The sequence below is a fragment of the Coregonus clupeaformis genome, chromosome 26, assembly GCF_020615455.1.
Source record: "Coregonus clupeaformis isolate EN_2021a chromosome 26, ASM2061545v1, whole genome shotgun sequence".
NCBI classification, from domain to species: Eukaryota; Metazoa; Chordata; class Actinopteri; order Salmoniformes; family Salmonidae; genus Coregonus; species Coregonus clupeaformis.
The window spans coordinates 42,530,788-42,541,916 of NC_059217.1; positions in this window are offsets into that span (position 1 = coordinate 42,530,788).

Consider the following 11,129-nt stretch of genomic DNA (forward strand, 5'->3'; position numbering starts at 1 on the left):
AATAAACCTCACCCGCTCATAATGACAAGCTGAATGGACAAATGAACCAGATTGACTGGGGATCTCTCCATTTTGGGGAATTGCATGACTGAAATGTACATGAGGACAGTAATATTATAATGGTGGAGGTTGCTAACCCCTTTACACTCTAGGTGATAACAAGTCTATATACTTTAGTGTCAGTGCTGAAGATCAAATCTACCATGTAAATTCAGACCACATAAACATAGCACTCAAAATGTATGTTAACCAATGTTAGACGTGTCTATAGACACGAAGGGGAAAATAAACACCTTGATGGCCGTATTCTTCAAAACATAAGGTGGAATGGGGAATCTCTGTTTAACAATAGTGAGTCACATGATCCTTTATGACTTTGAATTCCAATACCTTATAAACGCACAAATACCACGGAGCCACAGGACACATGGAGAGATGTTTGAACCTTGCCAGTGTTCCCAGCCCCCTGACCGTGGAGGCTGTGTGCTGTTGTCTATCTGTTTGCCTGGCTCTCTGTGGCTGGAGTTTGCAGCAATCATCCCCAGGACAACTATTAATCACAGGCTGAAATGATAGATGTTCTGCACACTAGCAATGCCATCTATTTTGCCTAAGTACAAACAGTAGATGTGGCATGCATATTTATCAACAGTTGTGGCTCACACACACAGCGAGCGCATACACACACCTATTCTTCACCTCTGCCTTCAAACAGCATCAGCACCACAACGGCGCAGTGTTCAGACTGAAATATAACAATTACTGCTACTGTGTAATGGTGCATTGCTGACTCTCTAGAGCCATTTTGATTAGGCACTGGAGATAATTCTGGTCAGTCTTTGGCGCAGGGTCTCTACATTTATTTTCTACAGGCTTTTACAGGACTCCCTGTCCTCTACTAATGACAAGTCACTAGGTCCTGAAAAACATATTAGACCACATACCTTTTATATATTATAAATGCAGAGATTTATGCAACATCTTTCGTGCAGTATGACATGTTTTTGGTCGCTGTTAACTAGATCAGTGATGAGTATATTCACCGAGCTGATCAAACCCATTTTCTAATGATGGACACTTACAGTATCCAGGTCTTAAACACAGTCCGAAGGAACTCACTTTATTGGCTCCTTCCTGTTCAACCCCCTCCAAGAACAACAGGGCTCTTAGTATAATGGCCTACCCACCCATATACACAGTTGCATGATAGAAAACAATGTATTGTAAAATGGCTGCAGTTTCATCTAATGAAGTAAGAAACCCCAAACGCAGGTAAATACAGTAGTGTAGTATCGATAATGAGGACATAACCCTCCTCTGGAGTCTGGGCCACGAGCGATGAAATCAATTCAGTATGCCAGGAAATGTCCAAGTAAATAAATCCAAAATAATTGCATGGTTCCCCTACATTCCCCAAACTGAGTGGCAATGAAGAGCCACAACCGGATAGGATTAGACATCAGTCACTTCTCTGCCTTCATGCGTCACTGCCTAAAACAATAGGAATCCAACTATAATTGTTTACCATATTTTGGGCGTTGTAGTTTTTAAAAATTCATAGATAATTTAGTCCATTTTGGACAAGGGCTGGAATATGGGCTATGGAACAAATTGTCATAATTATCCTGTTTTCTCTCACTAGGCTTTCTGAAATGATTGTCAAAAGCAAGTGTGGCATCCTGAGACTTGTGTTTTGCGAATGCATGTACTATTTAACTGTCATAATTTCATCATGTCATATCATATTACATGTGGTTGTCCCAACTAGCTATCTTAAGATGAATGCACTAATTGTAAGTCACTCTGGATAAGAGTGTCTGCTAAATGACTAAAATGTAAATGTAATATCCTTTTGAAAAGTTTTGAAACCGAGCTGGATCCAGAATACACATTGGTAGTACACGACAGCAACGCCAGAACAGCAATATTTCCTGACACTGGGATGTGAGGAACATCAGTCTGTGTTCGTGTAACAGAGTTAAGAATGTACCATAAGCTCACTCCACAGCTAGCTTGAAATGTCGTGGATGGAACCATCCAATTGGTACCTTGTGGGTGGCTCAAACCGTTGGAACGTTGTCAACGAGGGCGGTCAGGTTAGCAAAGCAGAGGTCCAAAGTTCGAGCCAGACATGAGCTGAATTGGGGGGAAGTGGTACTCGCTAAGCAATCAACGTGACATCAGCACTCAGGTAAACAAGATTTATATCTGAACAAAATGCATGACCATAGGAAGACCTATAAACAAAAAAAGAAAGAGGTGAAGAACAAGGTAATAAACGGTGTCTGAAAGGGGGTGAATAATTCGGTACACAGTGCCGCCTCAGTGCCCTTGGCTGATGGGATGGTTTTCCTTACATCGTCGGGATGCTGTCTGGATGTTCCTCCTCCACTGCCCCTGTAAACCCAGAGAGCATCCCGACGATGTAAGGCACTGATACCCTGGCAGACCTGTATAGGCACAGGTTCTCCCTCATAACCCGTGGAGCTTTATTGTCCCTATACAACACACTGATGCCATGTCTAGACTTGACAGTTAATCTAGTTTATGTATTCTGATCATGGAGTTCTGGGTCCAGATTCACAAAACACTCCTACGTAAAAATTTTAAAAGCTTCTTAAGAAAATAAATAAGAAGTTCATAAGATAGTTCGTAAGTGCAATTCCTCAACAATATCTTAAGATGTAATGATTTTCTTAAGATGTTTGTTGCAGGCAACCGATTTAGCTAGCTATCTAGCTAGTAATGGCAATCATGATAGCATATTTCGTACTGAGATTACTATTCTAAAACATGTTGTTGGGTTTAAAATAATCAATACTGAAACTTTCAGATGAAGCTTGTGAGTGAATTAAACATGTTCAATTGCTTTCATGAGCTTATTCTCTCACTGCCCTGAGTTTAAGACAAGGGTTTAGCTATCTTGGAATTAAGAACATTTCCAATAACTTTATTTTCAATCTAATTTCTTCTTAACTTTTTGCTTAAGGAGAAACATAGGAAATAGCGCAAGAACATTTCCGAGAACCTTTTTGAGGAATAGCAATTGACTTCTTAAATATATAGTTAAGGAAAAAATGGCAGTTAAGAAGACATTTATTCTTAAGAAGGTTTTGTGAATCTGGGCCCAGATCATGGAATTCCAAATACATCATACATTTACAGCAGTGGAGGCTCCTCAGAGGAGGAAGGGGAGGACCACCCTCCTCAGTGAATTTCATAAAAATTAAAATAGTGAAACACTTAAAAATTTATCCTTTTTAGATAAAACTATACTAAATATATTCACGTCACCAAATAATGGATTAAAACACACTATTTTGCAATGAAGGTCTACAGTAGCCTCAACAGCATTGTAGTGTAGCACCATGGTGTAGCCGGAGGACAGCTAGCTTCCGTACTCATTTGGGGACATTGACCTCAATACAACACCTAGGAGGCTCATGGTTCTCACCCCTTCCATAGACTTACAGTAATTATAACAACTTCCGGAGGAAGTCCTCCAACCTATCAGAGCTCTTGCAGCATGAACTGACATGTTGTCCACCCAATCAAAGGATCAGAGAAGCATAAGTTACAGCTAGCTAGCACTGCAGTGCATAAAATGGGGTGAGTACTGTAGTTGACTCAGAGAGAGAAAAACAATAGTTGAACAGTTTTGAACAAATTAATTTATTCAAAAAGGAAGGAGAAGCAAGAGAGAGGGAGAGAGAGAGAGAGAGATTCCATAAAAAAAATTCAGCTACTTTTGCCTACTCAAACACCCAGCTCAAACAGTGGGATGCTATGTTAGCTAGCTGGCTATGACTATCCAACACAACACTGGAACTCTTCCAAGTCAAGGTAAGCTTTTGGTTTTACTAATTTATTGCCACCGGGGCCCGCCGGTGTAACTGCTAAACTGCTTACTGACTTACTGTACTGCATGATTGTAGCGGGTTCACTAACACGTTAGTTCTATTAGCTATGTTGACTATGACGTTACTTTAGCTAATATGGTGACAATGATGTAGGCTGTGTGTAGCAGTGGAGGTTGCTGAGGGGAGGACGGCTCATAATAATGGCTGGAATGGAGTCAATGGAGTGGTATCAACCACATGGAAACCACGTCTTTGATGTGTTTGATACCATTCTATTGACTCCATTCCATACATTGTTATGAGCCGTCCTCCCCTCAGCAGCCTCCACTGGTGTGTAGCAGTTATGATATGGTTTGGCTTGAAATGTTTTTTTGAGCTGGTCACATATAGCTGATGTGTTGTGCATTGAAGTCCACAAGCAAGGGAATAGGTGAGTGGAAGAGAGCGCGTAGATGCGAGAAGGAATACAACCTGGCTGCTATGAAAGTGAACTGTGTTTACGTGTGATCAGGGGTGTATTCATTCTGCCGATTCTGTTGAAACAGGGATAAACATATCTGAATTTATCCAATAGAAACTCTTGTTTGCAACTGTTGGACTAATGATTACACCCTAGATCAGCTAGATGCACGCAAGAGTGTACAAGGCGGTATTGAATGTGTCACTGTCCGTCCATGTGTCACTGTCTGTCACCTCAATTTTTCTCTCGACCTGAGTGCACCAACCTTGTAAACTTTAATTCAGATTGTAGCAACCTCATGATGGGTATAGGGAAAATTTGAGTATCATGTAGTAGCCTAAACCTATCGATGTTGCATTGAGCTGGGTGAATGGAATATGAATGACAGTCATCCAATATGCTTTATTAGAAATAAGGCCATGCTCATGAAAAGCAATTATCGTCCTCCCTAATCTTAAACGGAACCAACCGCCACTGGTCTACAGATATATTTAAATGTGTACACCATGTCCACATTGTGTCCGGGCTGTATATTCAAATACCAGTATGCATTCTGCAAATGGTGGAATAGGCAAAATATGATAATAACAAAACAACAACTTGATGGAAGTAGCTAACTACTGTAGCTAACTAGCCAGCTAACCTCTGTAGCTAGCCAGCAAACAAACAAGCAAAGCTAAAGGGTTAGCATAACTCTAGCCAAAATATTAGATAATAATAATAATAATAATAATAATATGCCATTTAGCAGACGCTTTTATCCAAAGCGACTTACAGTCATGCGTGCATACATTTTTGTGTATGGGTGGTCCCGGGGATCGAACCCACTACCTTGGCGTTACAAGCGCCGTGCTCTACCAGCTGAGCTACAGAGGACCACAAACAAATCATTTACATTCTTGTGGTAGAACAATGGTAACATTTCCTCACACTGGCCATGTCAAGTTACATTACATTTTTACATTTTAGTCATTTAGCAGACGCTCTTATCCAGAGCGACTTACAGGAGCAATTAGGGTTAAGTGCCTTGCTTAAGGGCACATCGACAGATTTTTCGCCTAGTCGGCTCGGGGATTAGAACCAGCGACCTTTCGGTTACTGGCACAACGCTCTTACCCACTAAGCTACCTGCAGCCCCCACTATTAGCTACCTGGCCAGCATTTATGAGGCCAGCAAACATATTCCTCACACACTAGGAACATATTTCCTCCAACATTATAATGAAAAGGTGCCTCTCGCTCCTAAAATACAAGTTTTCTGGAAACTTGTGGACGGAGTGCAGATGACATCGCCCACTGTATACGCTTTCGTTAGCCTGATTGCACCCAGACTGAGGATAAATCCACACACAATGCGTCCCTGACCACCTCCTGAGGTGGTCAGCCAGATCTGAACACAATCAGACCACAATGCGGATTTGTGCGTCTAGACGGCTGTGTTTACACAGGCAGACCAATTCTGACCAATCAGATCAGCTCTGAAAAAGATCTGATGTGAAAACATCTGATGTGATTGTTCAAAAGACCAATTAGTGGAACAAAATATCAGTATTGGGCTGCCTGTGTAAACGCAGCCAATCTGTCTTTTCAATGCAATCTTTTTATTCTGATAGCAGAAGTCACATGTAAGTGTCAAGTGTAGACACGGCCCCCTGTCTCAGCCTACAGTATCTATGCTGCAATAGTCTATGTGCCGGGGGGCTACCAATTGTTTTCTTGGTGACTATGGTCCCAGCTGCCTTGAGATCATTGACAAGATCCTCCCGTGTAGTTCTGGGCTGATTCCTCACCGTTCTCATGATCATTGCAACTCCATGAGGTGAGATCTTGCATGGAGCCCCAGGCCGAGGGAGATTGACAGTTATTTTGTGTTTCTTGAATTTGCGAATAATCGCACCAACTGTTGTCACATTCTCACCAAGCTGCTTGGCGATGGTCTTGTAGCCCATTCCAGCCTTGTGTAGGTCTACAATCTTGTCCATGACATCCTTGGAGAGCTCTTTGGTCTTGGCCATGGTGGAGAGTTTGGAATCTGATTGATTGATTGCTTCTGTGGACAGATGTATTTTATACAGGTAACAAACTGAGATTAGGAGCACTCCCTTTAAGAGTATTCTCCTAATCTCAGCTCGTTACCTGTATAAAAGACACATGGGAGCCAGAAATCTTTCTGATTGAGAGGGGGTCAAATACTTATTTCCCTCATTAGAATGCAAATCAATTTATAACATTTTTGACATGCGTTTTTTCTTTTCTTTTTGTTGTTATTCTGTCTCTCACTGTTCAAATAAACCTACCATTAAAATTATAGACTGATCATTTCTTTGTCAGTGGGCAAACATACAAAATCAGCAGGGGATCAAATACTTTTTTCCCTCACTGTATATAAAGAAGTCAAGAAAAAACTAAAAAGGAAACATTAGGGAATAAATGCCGAGACGATGATTAGAAAGAGAACCACAGGAAAGAAGATATGATATGAGGGGATGTTACATAGGGGAATATACAATGGCAGCAAACATAAAAATAATAACATATGAGGTAAACATGTGGAAGGAAAGGAACAGCTATAAACAATTTAGATAAGGGAAACATAGAGTAAGTCAATACAAATGGAGGACTATTGGAGAGCAACGCACGTGGATATTAATAGGGGAAGACAGGGTGATGACTCTGACCAAGAATCACAGCAAGGAGCTACGGGAGGCAAATTAAAAAGAGAATTGAGAAACAGAAAGACAATGACATAGCCAGATGTTAAGACGACTAACCATTGTAATTGGGCTATTTGCGGGATTTCTTTGTCATTTTAATAGCATTGGGTCTATGGCATAGACTAAAATCTGGGTTTCTGAGTGTAATTCAACTGTTGGTATGTTTTGCTGAGACAGATACTGCAGCCAGTGTTTGGTTTGGTGATGTAGAATTGACGATTTAGCAGCATGCTTGGTTTTAAATTGAAAGACTCACTTATGCCATCGGAATAGCGAGACGATTTTGAGGTAATCATTTTTTCAGTTGCTAGTTTAAACTACTGTGAATGGGGTTGTCATTTCAATCACTAAATTGAATATTAATACTATGGATACAAATTGAATATATGCTTGTCAACTACAGCAAGTGTTTGGTTTGTTACCTGTAGCCTAATCAGAAAGGACAGTTACCTAGATCTGCTGACTTCTAATAATGGCGGATTGGTGGTTTCATAAGAGCTGTGGCTATGATCTTAGTTAATAACAGGGGAAAATAAGAGTATAGTGCCGAAGCACAGGGAAGCGAGTGTGTTATCTTAATGGGAAGTGAAGCAAGGGGACAAAGAGAATAAAAATAGTATTAAAAAACACCAGGGTTAAAAAAGCAGTGTTGGAAAGAAGCAGAGTATGAAATATACCATTAAATGAGGAATATATAAACTTTTAGCTGAGATCACTACAGAAATATTACTGACCCAACATCGTAACAGAGACACTGAACCAAAACATGAAGCAATCTAGGATTGTGAAAGTTGTCAAGTTAGTTTTTTTAACCCTACAATAGAGGTAAATGCAGAACGCTGTTTGAGAATGGGTTTTACTTTTTGTCTGCTAGTAAGAATAGAAGAGTTTCCAGGTTTTGGTCTGCGGGTGTTAGCAACTGGGGCTCGCTGAACTGTAAGGGACATAATGGGTTAAGTTTGGTGTAGTGGGATCACTGGTTGCTGTGGATGGGAGGTAGTTTTGACTATTACGCTAATGGGGAAGTACCAATTTTTTGTAGGTTCTGGATTTATTAAACTTTAGGTTTATATTTTTAATAAATCAATGCAACAGATTGCGATGATTACATTACCGGAAAGGGGTTATAGGTTTATATTAGAAGGTGTAGTCAACTTAATGAAACGTGGTATTATCTGATGTGTTTTGAGTAGGATTATTTCTTATAGGATTGGTGGAAGTACCCTACAGTATGTATGTTAAAGAAGACATAGGAGATCACGTCTCAAACAACTTTTTAATAGACGCTTGGGGATCAAATATCACTGATTCATTTACATTTACGTTTACGTCATTTAGCAGACGCTCTTATCCAGAGCGACTTACACATTGGTGCATTCACCTTATAGCCAGTGGGATAACCACTTTACATATATTTTTATTTTTTTATTATTTTTTTTATTTATTTTTTGTTTGGGGGGGTAGAAGGATTACTTTATCCTATCCCAGGTATTCCTTAAAGAGATGGGGTTTCAAATGTCTCCGGAAGGTGGTGAGTGACTCCGCTGTCCTGGCGTCGTGAGGGAGCTTGTTCCACCATTGGGGTGCCAGAGCAGCGAACAGTTTTGACTGGGCTGAGCGGGAACTATGCTTCCGCAGAGGAAGGGGAGCCAGCAGGCCAGAGGTGGATGAACGCAATGCCCTCGTTTGGGTGTAGGGACTGATCAGAGCCTGAAGGTACGGAGGTGCCGTTCCCCTCACAGCTCCATAGGCAAGCACCATGGTCTTGTAACAGATGCGAGCTTCAACTGGAAGCCAGTGGAGTGTGCGGAGGAGCGGGGTGACGTGAGAGAACTTGGGAAGGTTGAACACCAGACGGGCTGCGGCATTCTGGATGAGTTGTAGGGGTTTAATGGCACAGGCAGGGAGCCCAGCCAACAGCGAGTTGCAGTAATCCAGACGGGAGATGACAAGTGCCTGGATTAGGACCTGTGCCGCTTCCTGTGTAAGGCAGGGTCGTACTCTCCGAATGTTGTAGAGCATGAACCTACAGGATCGGGTCACTGCCTTGTTGTTAGCGGAGAACGACAGGGTGTTGTCCAGGGTCACGCCAAGGCTCTTCGCACTCTGGGAGGAGGACACAACGGAGTTGTCAACCGTGATGGCGAGATCATGGAACGGGCAGTCCTTCCCCGGGAGGAAGAGCAGCTCCGTCTTGCCAAGGTTCAGCTTGAGGTGGTGATCCGTCATCCATACTGATATGTCTGCCAGACATGCAGAGATGCGATTCGCCACCTGGTTATCAGAAGGGGGAAAGGAGAAGATTAGTTGTGTATCGTCAGCGTAGCAATGATAGGAGCAGGGACGGCTTGTTCAATAGGGCGATATGGGCGACGCACTGCCAAACGGGAAAAGGAAGGGATTTTTTTCTAATCAATAAAAAAAAAAAAAAAAATATATATACTTTTTTTTTTATAAATTTATAAAAAATTATATCACGGCAACAGCAGTTATCAGTGTTCACGTCTGATCTGCCAGCCACTAAATGTCAAATCAGGCTAAAGTAGTGCTTCAAATGGCCCCGCCCGCTTTTTTGGGCGATTTCAGTCAGGTTGAAAATCGCCCAGAAGTCTCTCATAGCCTGTCATGTAAAATCTATTTTTTTCACATTTCAAAGCTTTCAATACATTCTCTATGGGTGTCTGTGTGCATGCACTTACGCGCTTTCGTCATACGTGACGTAACGTTGAACGTAACTAAGACAATGGCGGCTATCAGCGTCTATGTTGCGACCTGCAGTGTGGCGTTATTTTATGTTTTTAATTTGTAGACTTAGTTTACAAACATTCTGCAAACATTCTGCTTTGGACTGATCTTCGGTTTTGGACTGATCTTGTTGATCGTGTACATACCCGCTACGAACGGACTAAATAATGAAAACGCTGCTGGCAGAGAGGTGGAGCCGGCCACCTTCACCCTGGTCAGAGCGGACCGCGATCCTGGTAAGAGAGCGACTGTACCCCGACATTGAACTGCTTTCTGTGTCATTGAACCTTACTATTGTTGATAAAACAAGTTTACTGGAGAACGGAGAAAAAGTAGAGACTTTTGGACAAGGTGGATAATTGTATAATATAAGGCAGTTTATTCAGAGGTAAAGATATCTGCAATCGCGTTCACGGACCCGTTCGTCAAACTCTTAGGGAGCTATAAATCAAGCCCCATTACTTACCATATCAGATAAGAGAAATTGCTGCAGCTACATATATTTTACATCCTGGCCCTACATAGTTCACTATTTGCATCACTTACCAAAATATTACATGTGGTCATATATGCTTGGAAAGTGGAGATGCCATAGAACGTCAAAAAAGTAAACATTGCTGGAGACACATTGCGTTTGCTAGCGAAGAGATTTGTTGTGGCAAATGAACTTGGGCTGGGAATTGCCAGGAACCTCACGATAAGATATATGCATCAGCATTGCGAGTCTCATGATTCTATACGTATTGCGATTCGATACTGTGATTTTATTGCGCACCATATGTCTGTTGCAGAGGGATCAGAAAGCCATGAGAACGAGTTTTGATCAGTCATGGAAATAAAAGTGCTGAAAACAAATTGGCTCCCAATGTGAAAAGATTGAGAACAAGCTATGAAGGAACAATAATGGTGTTTTGGTGCAGGTACAGCCAACTAGCGCTAAAATATTGCGATATTGTCAATACAGTATATCGTAAAGTATCACTATGTAACTCGATTTCTTTCACCCCAATCCCTCAAATTAACGGTAAATAACTGAATTGTTTGCCCCACATTTAGCTAAGATGATTAGCTAGCCAGCTAAAATGTTTTATTTAGTTAGCAGTCGCATCTACAATAGTTTACTGTCAATAACATGTCTCCAAAAATGACGTGGTGTCTCCAATTGTGTTGACATTTTACAATTGCAATGCGCATCCATGAGTATCCACTTTCTGTAGCTCAGCTGGTAGAGCATGGTGCTTGTAACGCCAAGGTAGTGGGTTCGATCCCCGGGACCACCCATACACAAAAATGTATGCACGCATGACTGTAAGTCGCTTTGGATAAAAGCGTCTGCTAAATGGCATATTA